The 14,739-nt window shown below is 41.7% G+C and overlaps 1 protein-coding gene across 1 annotated transcript in view; it reads right to left on the bottom strand.

Moving 5' to 3' along the window:
- The window catches only part of LOC139265286 (SH2/SH3 adapter protein NCK1-like), a 248,713-nt gene extending 234,926 nt beyond the window's left edge, over positions 1 to 13,787 (bottom strand). Inside the window, exon 1 of the mRNA XM_070882237.1 lies at positions 13,669 to 13,787. The gene's annotated coding sequence lies outside the window, so the exon portion shown is untranslated. The remainder of the gene's footprint in view (positions 1 to 13,668) is intronic.
- Positions 13,788 to 14,739: the final 952 nt, after the last annotated feature.

Raw genomic sequence — 14,739 nt, 5'->3', positions numbered from 1 at the left:
CTGGGTCTTTGAGTGCCCCAGCATTGATTTTTCTGCGGCACTGCTTCTGTTGCTGTCGCTGCTTTGGGGCTATATTAAAGTTGATGAACAGATTAGGCGGTGGTCTGTCCAGCAGTCGTAGGCTCCTGTCATGGCACAGGTGATGCACACATCTTTGCGGTCCCTCGCTCAGATGATGACGTAGTCATCCATCCTATTACAGACCTTCCCTTCTGTTCTTTCCTCCCCTTTCCTTGCCTCTGCAACTGCTTAAAATAGTTTCCATCTCTTACTTTTTCCAGTCCTGACAAAAGGTCATCGCCCTGAAACGTTAACTCGGTTTCTCGCTTCACAGATGCTGCCTGACTTGCTGAGTATTTCCAGCATTTCCTGTTTCTATTTCAGATTTCCAGCTGCCGCAGTATTTTGCTTTTGTATTAGTTTCTCCTCAGTTTAACCTAATGTTCAGCCTGAATGGTGTCAATTCTTTTTTGATAACAGCCCTCTTACTAACTGCAACAGTGAAATAACTTGTCACGTTTGTTCTGCTTTGCTCATTTTGTGTTCCATCTTCCATCAGCTTTGAAAAAAAGGTTGAAAGTTTCAGTGTTTCCCAGTGGTTTGTACAGTTTGTTCTTATTTATTTCACTTTGTCTTGTCTTGTTAATCCATTTTTGTGTCAGGTTTGTTTAGTTTGCTCTTATCTGTCCTTGCTATGCATTTATCGTGCATGCTCAGTTTTAAACGACATTCCATTTGTCCTTCAGTACTGCACCACCTACCCACCCTGAAGTTTTCTTCAATACTACACCCCCACACCATGATTTATTCTGAGCTCCCTTGAAGTCTGTCCTTTTAAAACTGTATGCGTGCCTATTGGCTTAGCCCAGATTAGGTCACATTTAATCATCATACATTCGCTGTTGTCCAGAGGTACCACAATCCAAATCCATGTATGCTCCCACGGAGGTCATTATCAAGTCAAGATGAGAGTTGTATCTCATGGCATCCATGAGGCAGTGGATCAGAAAGCAGTCACGCATTATATTTATTAGCTCAGATTCTAATCATTTGGGAATTTCCATCTTATAAGGTTCGGAATGGTTCCACATTGGTATCAAACATTTGCATCAATTTATTTTCTTCATTCCTCACAGAGTGTACTGTTTAATGATGGTCACATTTTATTAAATTGGTACTTATTCTCTTTTATAATAAAATGTTAAGTGGGTTTTAATATTCACAATTTTCAAAAAGATCAAAAAAGGAGACTGAACAAAAACTGGACAAACACGAAAACTCAGGATAAAGGCGACAATGCAGTTTGCATTCTCCTTTAAGCAGTCAAACTTTTACAAATTGGGTTGAATGGAGAGCTGGGAAGGGTTGGATGAATAGGATGGGAACCCCTTTATCTTCTTCATATATACATCGTATATTGTTTCCATCAACAAAGCTTTCCGCTCTGTTTGATGGCCATACATTAATATAGGATGTAATTGGAATATTTTTAGTATCTAACCTGATGCCATCCAAGTCATGATAAGTGTACCATTCTGATCTCAGCTGGATGGTGAAGGGACACCAACCTGCGAGGAACCATCTGCAGGTCGGGGCCATAAAAGGAGCATTTACAATCTGCGAGCCGGTCCGGGAGGGCGATGGCTGTGAAGAGGGCGACTGGATTGGACGTCACCCTAACCCAGGTCAGTGATTGGAGCGTGAGCAATAACAGCAGGAGCAGCGAAGTTGGGGCAAAGGAACGGTGACAGATTGCAGAGTGACATGATCGGGGCCCAGGAGAGGCGAGGACCCAGGGGCAGCACAGGTCAGCCAAACTGCAATGTGTGCGCACACTAGATCTGTGCAGCAGAGCTGGTCTCCAGTCGTCTTGGTTAATCCTTGCCACTGGACCAAGACCTTGCTCTGTCAAGCCCGTGTGGTGGCTGGTGTGCAACTACACATTAAAAAAATCCACGCACAGGCATCTTCTACCCTTCAATATGCAATCCTAGACCTGGATTATCTGGCCCTTCATCGAGACACCCGTGAACTCATCCCTTTTTGGTGGAAGCAAGTCATTTTCAATACAAGGGAGCGCCTAAGAAGAAGAAGGAACACTATCATTTGCCTCAACACCTCTGATTTTGAGTCCAGAAAATGAATCAGGCCCCTGCTCCTGATCACAACTCCTGCCAGCAGTTAATATCTGTGGACATTGTTGAGGACAGAATATCACATGCAGTTAAATAGCCTAAAAATCCTGTCCAGCTGAGTGAAATACCAGTTAGCCCAGCACCGGCAAAACTGTACACCAGTAAAGAATGAAAAAGCTCAGGAGAGGACAGGAGAACATTGATATTTATGTAGCAACAATCTCCTACCACTAGATGTTACTAGCCCCTTTGTGAATACTATATTGTGAAATTTTTATTAAAACAAAGATCAAACAGCAAAAAAAAACTCTGCCAACCTTCTCTTAAAAATAGCAGTGAACAGAGTCGTCGAAATAGTTAGATTTTCTTCTTAAAGTGGTCAACCTATGTTGGAATCAGACTGCAAACAGACCTGGAGATTTGGCTCCAATAATCGGTGAGTTATTGCTGACCAGATTGATGGCAAACTCAACATTAGTCATCTATAGTGGATACAGCTTCACATACCTACTAAATCTGGCCAGTCATTGGTTTATTAAACACCACTGAATGAAACATGCACCATCTCAACTACTTATAATAGATTATGGGGTTGGGAACAAAAATCCCCTTCATCTCACAGTTTGCCCTTTCGATTTAATGGGAGAGTACAAATGCTGCTGTGGTGCGACTTTTTTCCCCCTAGGACTAAAGTAGCAATTACTAATCAGACACTTTAGAGCTACTGCTTTAGTTGGCAGCAAGTGAAGCCAAAGCATCCCTGGAGGATTAAAAAGAAATTAAGTTGTGAATCACTTCATTTTCCCCACCCACAAAGAAAACTGAAAGTTGACTGATCAGGCAGTGCCAACTATCATGTTGAAAGCCTCCCCTCTTGCAGACAGAAATAACTGAATTCTTGGCCACTGCCAGTCCATCAGTGCAATTTCAAATGTTAAAACTGACCCCCCCAGCACAACCAGTGGGTAAATACAGCGGTTTGGACAGAGGGCAACAGAGAAATGAGCCAGGGCTCAGCTTTTCATGGAAATCCAGTGAGCCCTGCTGGAACCTCAACACTGCGCACTGGGCGAGAACAATTGATATCTTCTGCTCTCTCATTACATAACCCCATCCCCACCAACAACTATTTAATTTGCACAAGACCTAGACCCACACAATCAAGATACCAGAAGGCTGCCAGCACAATCTTCCAACACCAGCCATGTTTTCAGCAGAGAAGGGAGAAAATTGGGACTGGGGAGCAGCAAAAACCTACAATCAGTATCTCTCGCTTCAATAAGTACAAAATAAAATTAAAGCGGTATTAAATTGCAGCACCACTTAATTAGAATCAGGTCTCCTTTAAAGACTGTCGTCCTACTCAGAGACTCAAATTGTTAACAGGACGTGGCATAGTCAAGCCTGATGGCATTACAATAGCAGCTTTTACATTATCTGCATGACTGCTTCCGGCTGCTTTCCTCAAATGTGACCGCATATTGTGTGTGCACACAAGATAGAGTGATAACATCTATAAGCTCAAAGACATACTCAAGTGTTTCTCACAGCAGTTATATCTCTAGGCAGAAATACAAGATACAGTCCTGAATTCACGGAGAAAAGCAGGTTGTTTGCATCAAAGTGCACCATTTTATTTTTTTTTAAAGTAGCTCATGCACTGATCAGCTATTTCTTGCAATTCAACATAGTGTGTTAGAGGATCCAATATTGCAGCTTTTAGTAAACAGTAAAAATTCCCTTCAGGATGTATGGAATATTACTTGGCAATTTAAATTAGGTTCGAAAATGTCAGAAACTAGGCATCCTTTCTTGTCTTCTAACAAATCATAACAGGTCACATTTACCCTCTATTAATTTTATACAAAGCAACATGTTACTGAAGTCAATCACTTTCTGATCATTTAACAAAATGTAATGTTGACTCTTGTTTGTGGTATGTATGGACACTAGTGTTTTATTGTTCCAAATTGACACTCAATTAACATTACAAATTTACTGCGTCTTGCATCTTATTTGCAAAGTTGAACACTCATAACCCGACAGAGTGAAAACTGGCTGAGACCAAGCTCAGACCTTGATCAGAGACTCATGCTTACAATTCGCATCGTTTGACAAGCACAAAGACCTCTTCCCAAATGCTAATAACTAAAACGCAACTAAACACCTTCTTAAATCACTCTGCCTTGTGGTGAAGGGCTGTCCCCAAAAGCTATTCTGCTGTTGGAAAGGAGGCAAACCTGTAATGCAAGAAATTCATTTGCCATCAGAGGCAGTGAACCCCTCTTGGACTGGAGGCGAACTGCCCCTGACCAACAGTGCTACTGGATCATAACCAAAATGGGTCCTAGCATTTGACATTGGGTCAGCCATTTTCTGTCTGTTCATGGACAGGCTGACATCTCAGCTCATCTGTACAGGCCAGCAACACACTTTTGGCACAAGGCAAGATACTAGTCACACTGAAATGTCAGGAAATGTGTCTGAACTAACCGCACATGCACAGGATTCAATTGGTGCCTTTACTGGATGCAATTTTAATTAGAGTTGTGCTCATTGACAAAACATTGGCAGCCCGTTGGCTTCCCTGGGAACTCTATAAACCTGTTTTTCTATATTTGCAGAATGTGAGCATTCCTTTCTGTGCTAACATTAATAGTAAGTCATCTGCAAGACAACAGAAAATTCAGCAGACTCATGTTTGTCAGCGTTATATTGGATTTAACAGATACTTAGTGTCAGCTTGGCTCAGTTCATATAACTTAGAAGGTTGTGGAGTCAAGCCCCAACACAGACTTGAACAGATAATCTGGACGGAATTCAGTGCAGTACTGAGGCAGCACTGCATTAATAAAGACTCTAAACTGAGGCCATGTCTGACAGTCCAGATGAATACAAAATATATTTCAAGTACCTGTATTCAAAACAGTGGAAGCTCTCCCTGTAGCGAGGCCAACAGCCCTCCCTAAACCAACACCAACAAAAACCGATTAGTCCCAAAGAAGGGTCTTAGCCTTGAAACATCGACTGACTGACATAGGTTTCTCCACAGATGCTGCCTGACCTGTTGTGTATTTCCAGCTTTTTAATCTGTTCATTTGCTGTTTGGTGGACCTGGCTGTGAAAAATAATTATCTACTATATTTCCCACATTACAACAGTGACTACACTTCAAAAGTGCTTCACTGGCTGAAAAGCGCTTTGGGATGTCCTGAGGTCATGAAGGACGCGATATAAATGCAAGTCTTTCTTTATTTCTTTCATAGAATCATAGAAATTTACAGCACAGGAGGAGGCCATTTGGCCCATCGTGTTCGTGCCAGCTGACAAAGAACTATCCAGCCAATCCTACTTTCCAGCTCTTGGTCCGTCACCATGTAGATTACAGCTCTAAGTGCATATCCAAGTATTTTTTAAATGCTATGAGGGTTTCTGCCTCTACCACCCTTTCAAGCAGTGAGTTCCAGACTCCCACCATCCTCTGGGTGAAAACATTTCTCCTCAAATCACCTCTAACCCCCTACCAATTACTTTAAATCCATGATCTCTGATCATTGACTTTCTGCTAAGGGAAATCAGTCCTTCCTATCCACTCTATCTAGGCCCCTCATAATTTTATACACCTCAATTAGTTCTCCCATCAGGCTCCTCTGTTCCAAAGAAAACAACCCCAACCTATCCAACCTTTCCTCATAGCTAAAATTCGCCAGTCCAGGCAAAATGCTCGTAAATCTCTTCTGTACCCTGTCTAGTGCAATCACATCTTCCTTACAATGTGGTGACCAGAACGGCACGCAGGACTCTAGCTGTGGCCTAACTAGTGTTTTATACAGTTCAAGCACAACCTCCCTGCTCTTATATTCTATGCCTCGACTAATAAAGGCAAGTATCCCGTATGCCTTCTTAACCACCTTATCTACCTGTCCTGCTACCTTCAGGGATCTGTGGACATGCACTCCAAAGTCCCTCTTTACTTCTCAGCATCCTACCATTTAATGTGTATCCACTTGCCTTGTTAGCCCTCCCCAAATGCACTAACTCACACTTCTCCAGATTGACTTCCATTTGCCACCGTTCTGCCCACCCGACCAGTCCATTGATATCTTCCTGCATTCTACAGCTTTTTTCTTCATTATCAACCACATAGCCAATTTTAGTATCTTCTGCAAACTTCTTAATCATACCCCCTACATTCACGTTTAAATCATTGATATATACCACAAAAAGCAAGGGACCGAGTACCGAGCCCTGCGGATCCCCACTGGATACATCTTTCCAGTCACAAAAACACCCATCAATCATTACCCTTTGCTTCCCGTCTCTGAGTCACTTTGCCTTGGATCCCAGTCTGCCAAGTGGGACCTTATCAAAAGCCATGCTAAAATCCATATACATTACATCAAATGCACTACCCTCATTGATCTTCCTTGTTACCTCCTCAAAAAAATGCAATCAAGTTAGTCAGACACGGCCTTCCCTTAACAAATCCATGCTGACCGTCCTCGATTAATCCGTGGCTTTCTAAATGAAGATTTATCCTGTCCCTCAGAATGTTTTCCAATAATTTTCCCACCACCGAGGTTAGGCTGACTGGCCTGTAATTATTCAGTCTATCCCTTTTTAAACAACAGTACAATGTTAGCAGTGCTCCAGTACCACACCTGTATCCAGAGAGGATTAGAAAATGATCGTCAGAGCCTCTGCTACTTCCTGTCTTGCTTCTCTTAAAAGCCTGGGATACATTTCATCCGGTCCTGGGGATTTATCTACTTTCAAAAAAGATGCCACACCCCTTAATACTTCCTCTCTCACTATGCTTATTTCATTTAATATTTAAAATTCCTCCTCCCTGGTTGCAATGTCTGCATCATCCCTCACTTGTGAAAACAGACGCAAACTATTCAATAAGAACAATACCCACGTCTTCCGCCTCCACACACAGGATATCTTACGGTCTCTAATAGGCCTACTCTTTCTTTAGTTATTTTCTTTCTATGTTTAGCAATATTAACTACACTTCAAAAAAAAAATCCACTGGCTGTAAAGCACTTCAGAATGTTTCAACGACATAATGCCCTGCAAAAATGTAATTTCTTTCATTATTGGTCTCAGACCAATAGTTGTAACATAACTGCAGTCAAACTTGCAACTATACATTATTAGCATGATTGAATACCAAAGAATATTCTGCAAGAAGAGCTCATTAAGCCCCTTTTTACTTTATTGACTCAATTTCATCCTGTCCAGATGGGATTCATCCTAGGATTTTGAGGGAAGTAAGGGTGGAAATTGCATCGCCTCTGACCACAATCTTTCAGTCCTCCTTAGATATGGGGCTGGTGCCAGAGGACTGGAGAATTGCAAATATTACATCCCTGTTCAAATCAGGGAAGAGGGATATCCCGGGCAACTACAGGTCAGTCAGCTCAATGTCAGTGGTGGGTGAACTTAAAAGGGACTATAATCCGGGACAAAATTAATTGCCATTTGGAAAAGTATGGGCTAAAAAATGAAAGCCAGCAAGGATTTGTTGAAGGCAAATAGTGTTTTACTAACTTGATCCGAGTTCTTTGATGAAGTAATGGAGAATGTTAATGAGGGTAATTTGGTTGGTTAGTATATGCACTTTCAAAAGACGTTTGACAAAGTACCACATAATAGACTGGTTAGCAAAATTAAAGCCCATGGGACTCTTCTTCTTAAGCAGTCCCCCGGAGTCGAGGATGACTTGCTTCCACGCTATTGAGTTCTAAGGTGACTGATGAGTCCGATGCGGGATCTACCAACTTTGTCACAGGTGGGGGTTGAAGGGACAGGTGGGTGGGGTGCTTGGTTTGTCGTATGCTCTTTCCGCTGTTTGTACCTGGCTTCCGCTTGCTACCAACGAAGAGACTCGAAGTGTTCGCCGCCTTCTCGGATGCTTCGCCTCCACTTTGAGCGATCTTGAGCCAGGGATTCCCAAGAGTCGGTGGGGATGTTACATTTTTTCAGGGAGGCTTTGAGGGTGCCTTTGAAGTGTTTTCTCTGCCCGCCTGGGGTTCGGTGCTGTGGCGGAGCTCGGAGTAGAGTGCTTGCTTCAGGAGTCTTGTATCAGGCATGCTGACAATGTGGCCTGTCCATCAGAGCTGATTGAGCGTGTTCAATGCCGTGATGCTGGGGATGTTGACACTGACATTGGTATGCCTATCCTGCCATTTGATTTGTAGGATTTTGCAGAGGCAGCGTTGGTAGTACTTGTCTAGTGCTTTGAGGTGCCCACTGTACATTGTCCATGTTTGTGAAGCATAAAGGAGGGTGGGTATCACTGTAGACCATGAGCTTGGTGCCAGGTTTGAGATCTTGGTCTTCAAACACTCTTTTCCTCAGGCGACCAAAGGCTGCACTGGCACACTGAAGGTGGTGTTGGATGTCTGTCCTCGCTGACAGAACGCCACCAAGGTATGGAAAGTGAGCCACACTGTCCAAGGCATCTTCATGGATCTTGATAATCGGGCCTGGGGGGGGGGGGGGGGGGGGGGGGCAGTCCTTGTGGCAGTACCATGGGACTAAAGGGACAGTGGCAGCATGGATTCAAAATTGGCTATAGAAAGACTTGCATTTATAATAATGCCTTTCACAACCTTAGGCTTCCCAATGAGGTCCTTTTGAAGTGCAGTTTGTGTTGTAATGTAGGAAAAGTGGCAGCCAATCTGCACACAGTAAACTCCCACAAAAAGTAATATGATAATCACCTGATGATCTGTTTTAGGTGATACTGATTGAGGAATAATTTTGGCCGGGACACTGCTCTTTTTTGAAATACTACCATGGGATCTATTACATTCTCTGGAACGAGCAGACGGGGCCTCGGTTTAACATCGCATCGGAAAGAGGGCACCTCTGACAGTGCAGCACTCCCTCAGCCTAGATTTTTGAGCTCAAGTCTCTGGAGTGGGACTTGAACCCTCAACCTTCCGACTCAGAGAGGAGCATGCTACCAACCGAGACAGAAAGCAGAGAGTAGTGCTGAACGGTTATTTTTCAGACTGGAGTGAAGTCTGCAGTCGTATTCCCCAGGGTTTAGTCTTTGGGCTGCTCCTGTTGATATACATTAATGATCTAGACTTGGGTATACAGGGCATAATTTCAAAGTTTGGAGATGATACGAAACTCAAATGTAAACAGACATGCACAGATTGGTAAAATGGGCCGACACGTGACGGATGAAATTTAACTCAGGGAAGTGATACATTTTGTTAGGAAGAATGAGGAGAAGCAATATAGATCAAATGGTATAATTTTAAAAGAGGTACAGGAAGAGAGAAACCAAAGGGTATATGTAGACAAATCTTTGACGGTGGCAGGACAAGTTGAAAAGACTGTTAAAATGCAGATGGAATGCTAAGCCTGATTAATAGAGGCATAAGAATTCAAAAACAAGGAAATTATGCGTTATAAAACATTGGTTAGGCTTTAGCTGGAGTATTGTGTTCAAGCCTTAATCAGGCTTAGCATTCCATCTGCATTTTAACAGCCTTTTCAACTTGTCTTGCCACCATCAAAGATTTGTCTACATATACCCTTTGGTTTCTCTCTTCCTGCACCTCTTTTAAAATTATACCATACTTTAGGAAGGATGTCAAGGCCTTGGAGAGGTTGCAGAAGAGATTTACTACAATGGTACCAGGGATATGGAAAATCAATTATGTGGAGAAGCTGGGGTTGTTCTCTTTGGAGCAGAGAAGATAAAGAGATTTGACAGAGCTGTTCAAAATCATGAATGGTAAAGCAAGTAAAAAACTGTTTCTAGTGACAGAAGGGTCAGTAACCAGAGGATGCAGATTTAAGGTGATTGGCAAAAGAACTAGATGCGACATGAGGACATTTATTTTTCTTTTACAGAGTTGTGATCTGGAATGGTGGTGGAAGGAGATTAAATAGCAACATTCAAAAGAGAATTGGATAAATACTTGTAGGGAAACAGTTATAGGTCTATGGGGAAAGAAAGAAAGAGCAAGAGAGTGGTATAGCTCTACTAAAGAGGCAACATAGGGACGATGGACCGACTGGCCTTCTTCTTTGCTGGATCATTCTATGATTTGCACTTGATTCTGGGTTTCTTTTGTCAAAATTGACGACAATCGTGTTCAGCAGTTAAAGGCCCTCACCACCAATTAATTTTGGCTGGCAGCTCCATGAGGCAAAGTTGAACTAAAGGCTTTGAAGAAAAATACGGTGTATGTGTGCATTAAAAAAAGCAAGGCATTTTGCTTTGAGCTTTCATCGTCCACTTCTTGTGCAGCAACGAAGGTTGGGAAGAGAGTGAAAGTGAGCAATTGAGAGATGGCAGCCCTTGTTGTTCTTCCCATTATCTCAAAGTCAATTATTGCATTAGCAGAAGAATTAATTAAATAGATCAGGTAGATGAGCTATATGTTGGTGAGCAGCTTGGGAATAGTGATCAGAATATGATATAGTTTAAGATCCAATTAGAAAGGGAAAAAGACAGTGCAAATACTAGAACAAATTGGATATATGGTGGATTTTAGAAAGATAAGGAGCAAGCTAGCTGAGCTAAGATGGAAGAAGAACAATTTTTTTTTTTTTAAAAGACTAAAATGTATATTCCATTAATAAAGAAGGAAACTATTATAGCTTTAAGATGCCATCAATAAAGAGGTTAAAAACCAAAGTAAAATTGAAGAGGGACTGAGTACTTCAGGGATAACAACAAAAATACTAAAGGAGAATACAAAAAAATGAAAAAGGTTAAGAGTGGTAGAAGGAAAATCAGAGAGTACCAGGGAAAAAAATTCAAAAACCATCAAAAGCAGCAAATATCAATAAAATAAGAAGCATTTAAAGTGAGGTAAGACCTTTGAGAGAGGATTGTCAATTTGCAAAGGATAATCAAAATAGGATAGGTGTACTTCCTATTGGTTTTTACTAAAGAGGATATTGGAGAGGAGATGAATCCTGAAGTAGCCGAGAACAAGATGAGCAATATTTTGATGGATTACAAAAATTAGATACGTGCGTTAAGTCGGGGGAAGACAAAGCAGCACAACCAGACAGGATATGTCCTAGGATCCTGAAGGAGGAAATTGCAGAAGCCCTAGAAATTGTATTTCAGAGCTTTAATGAATATGGATATGTACCAGAGGACTAGAGTGGCCAATGCAGAATCAATTTTTAACAAGGGAGACAGAGCTAACATGAGTAATTACAGGCCAGTTAGTTTAACATTTGTAGTAGGAAAAATGAGAGTCTTCAATTAAGCATGACATTGCCAAGTTTCTAAATAAGGAGAAAATAATTAAAAGCAGCCAGCACAAATTTCAGAAGGGATGATTGTGCTTGACAAACCTCATAAAATTCTTTGAAGAGGAAACAGATATGGCAGATGGGGGGGAATGCAGTGGATATAGTGTACATGGACTTTAGGAAAGCCTTTGACAAGATACCACATGGGAGATTACTAAATAAGATTAAGGGTATGAAATTAGGGAGAGGGTAGCAAAGTGGATTCAAAATTGTTTAGAAGAGAGTAAACATAGACTAAGGGCACATTTACCAGAGTGGTTGTATGTGGGTAGTGATGGCCCTTGTTCAGTTCTGGGCTACTTCGGTTCACTGTGTATATCAATAATTTGAATTTAGGCCTGGAGGGAGAGGTGTCAAAATTGGCAGATGACACCAAAACTGTAGGTACAGTTAATTCTTTTGACGGCCAAGGAAAAATGCAACAGGATGGGAGATTGGCTAAAAAATGGCAGATGTAATTCAATGTCAGCGTGAGATGATGCATTTTAGTTAAAAAGTAATAATTATGCTCTCAAAAGAAGCATGCTCGTTTCTGTGGAAGGGCAGTGGGATTTGGTGATACAGGTTAATAGAACATTAAAAGGCAGCACTCAGGTTGATTAGGTAAGAGAATTCTAGGTTTTATCTTAACACATATAGAACATAAAAGCCAGGAGGTAATGACAATCATATACAAAACCTTCAGAAGATCTGTTAGAGGTCTTTACTAAAGAGGATATTGGAGAGGAATTGAGAGTACTGTGTGCAGTATCAGGAACACTATAGGAAGGGCATTGAAGTTTAAGCGAAGTTATAACACACGTTCACTGGAATGCTGTCTGGTATGAGGAAATACAAATAAAGACTCAATTGCATGACATGCAAAGGGTGGGTAATTATGATTTAGAATTATTTGCTCATGGGGATGGTAAATGCCTACATCAGCTGGTTGGGTCGGATGGCCTGGTTCCAAGCTGTGACTTCCATGTGTTTAATTTTCTAAATTTGGCAGTAGCATGAACATATGGGTTTGAATGAAGATTTCATGAGTCCCAGATCTATTAATAGATTAAGACCATGGAAATACCTCAAGGGACTAAGACAGTTCACAAGAGCCAGGAGGGAAAATGTATCGACACGAACCTCCAAGATAAAACGAGGGGAGGGAGAAAGAGAGAAACAAATAAAAAGGTGTCAAGGAAGAACTTGCATTTCTATCGTGTCTTTCGCGACCTCATAACATCCCCAAACGCTTTGCGGCCAATGGAGTGCCTTTAAGTGTAGTTACTGTTGTAATGTAGGAAGCGCTGTAGGACAGTAAAGGTCTTGCGTGATAGAGCATTAGTGTTTAATGCTGGAATTAGGTGATCTTACTGCTAAAACAAACGCTCATCCTTAGTTAGCTACACTTGAATTTGGCGCGATACAAGCTGCAGACATCATAAAATCCATAGTCTGATTCTGATCAATCGCCCAAAGAAACTTAAAAGAGAGCTTAGAGTTTCTGCCTGTACTGTTGACAAACAAACATACATCAAATACTCATGATCGATCGATCATCGGATTCAGTAAAGCTACCTGGGCACATTTTTGACAAGATCGCTTTTCCTTCGATAACTTTTTTTTTAAGTCTCCCAAGAAATGTTTTCAGGGCAGTTTTATCGCCGATGATTCCGTCCATCCACCCTGAAGCCCAGACTCTGAATTCAGTAAAAACACTCGTATTCTAAGGAGAGAGAGTGTGGGTTTTGGAGATGTTGAACTTCTCGGAAAAAAACAATGCGAGGTTAAAGTCGAGAGAACAAAAGGCTCGCGTTGAATGCGACAGATTACTGAGGCAGTTGGCGGCTGGGCTGCTTTGAACGCCGAGAAGGACAACCTGGTGAGATGCAGTTTTCACCGATCAGGCACGGAGATAGAAGAAAAGTTTTGGTTTTGCTGAGCTGCCATTCATTGTCTTTACTTCTGTACCTTTCTCCTTCTCCCAGTGTTTAAAGAATCCAGGCATGGCTGAATGTACATGTACAAAAAGGACATAGTCGTTACCCGCCCCCGACCAACACAGACCCTGATCGATGGTGCCTACTTTCTGCAATCACCAGGTTTGCCCTCGGCCACCCCCCGCGGCCGCTCGCTGACCGCTGGCGGTGACTGAGTGCAGCGATTGTTCATCACTTCCAGTCACTCACTACTTTTCACATTTAAATACATATATACACACACACACATTCTCGACAAAAAGAGGACTTACCTCAGCACTAAACTACACTCCTGAGAAGTTGGTGCTCAAACCAACAAAATTGTATCCACTGGAGCTCAATCCAATAATAAAGTGATTTTTTTTGTCCCCAGTTAAACTCCTTTCGCCACCCAAAGCCGTGCAAAAAGTCTCACTGCGCATGGGAGCTTTGAGGACACCGACTTTTACTCCGCGGAAATCCCGCCTTCGCGCCGCTTTGATTGGTCTATTTGACTCCGTTCGCTTCTCTTATTGGCTACGCGTGGTGCCAATCATTAGGTCAGCTTGTCTCCGCTGGACTCTCAGATTGATACACGGTAACAAAGTGCCGGCTACAATGGATCAGCGCATGACATCATCTGCTGCCTTAGCTTTTCTACCTTTCTCTGCGAAAATTTGAGCCAGTCCAAATGCATGTTTGTTTATATATTTTCTTCTGGATGATTCTGTTTTGGGGGGATTTTTTTTTAGATTGGATGGGGAAAGTCGAAACTTTGCAGTGACGTCATTGTGATAATCATCCGCAAGCGCGGAAGGCAAAAAAGAGAAAATACAGTGCCAGAGATTGCCCAGTAACATTGTTACAGAAAAGAGGAAAATCCTTTCCTCTCTTCATACAATGGACTGTTAAGCGGTTCCATATAATTGCAGTATTTGTTCTGTTTCCTGATTAACAGAAAAATAGGCATTTCCTTTGTTACGTAATTTGGAGAATATTTTACACAATGGTTATCTTAAATGTTTATAAAGTAAATTTACTCGTGATGATAAATAATTACTTTTCTTTGCAAAATATGTTGCAATCTTATACTGTACTTTAGAAAATCAATTTCTGTTGTAATTACAGTGTTTCCTGCCTAGAACATCAGAACGACTGAAATTGCTCTGAAACCGTTCTTTATTTAGCGCATTGGCAAGGTGATGGTGGTGGTGTTGGTTCGAGAATCGGTCCCTGCTAAAATGAAAGAGCAGAGAACACCTTGTATATGAATCAATAAACTTCTTACTAAATAGGCTGCATAACACTTAATTGCTTCTGTAAAATGAATATTTTTTCTATTGATGTGCTTTTTATTAATGTTC

The sequence above is a fragment of the Pristiophorus japonicus genome, chromosome 6 (genome assembly GCF_044704955.1).
Source record: "Pristiophorus japonicus isolate sPriJap1 chromosome 6, sPriJap1.hap1, whole genome shotgun sequence".
NCBI lineage: Eukaryota > Metazoa > Chordata > Chondrichthyes > Pristiophoridae > Pristiophorus > Pristiophorus japonicus.
Note: the sequence above shows the minus strand (reverse complement) of the source record. Positions and strands in the feature narration are given on the sequence as shown.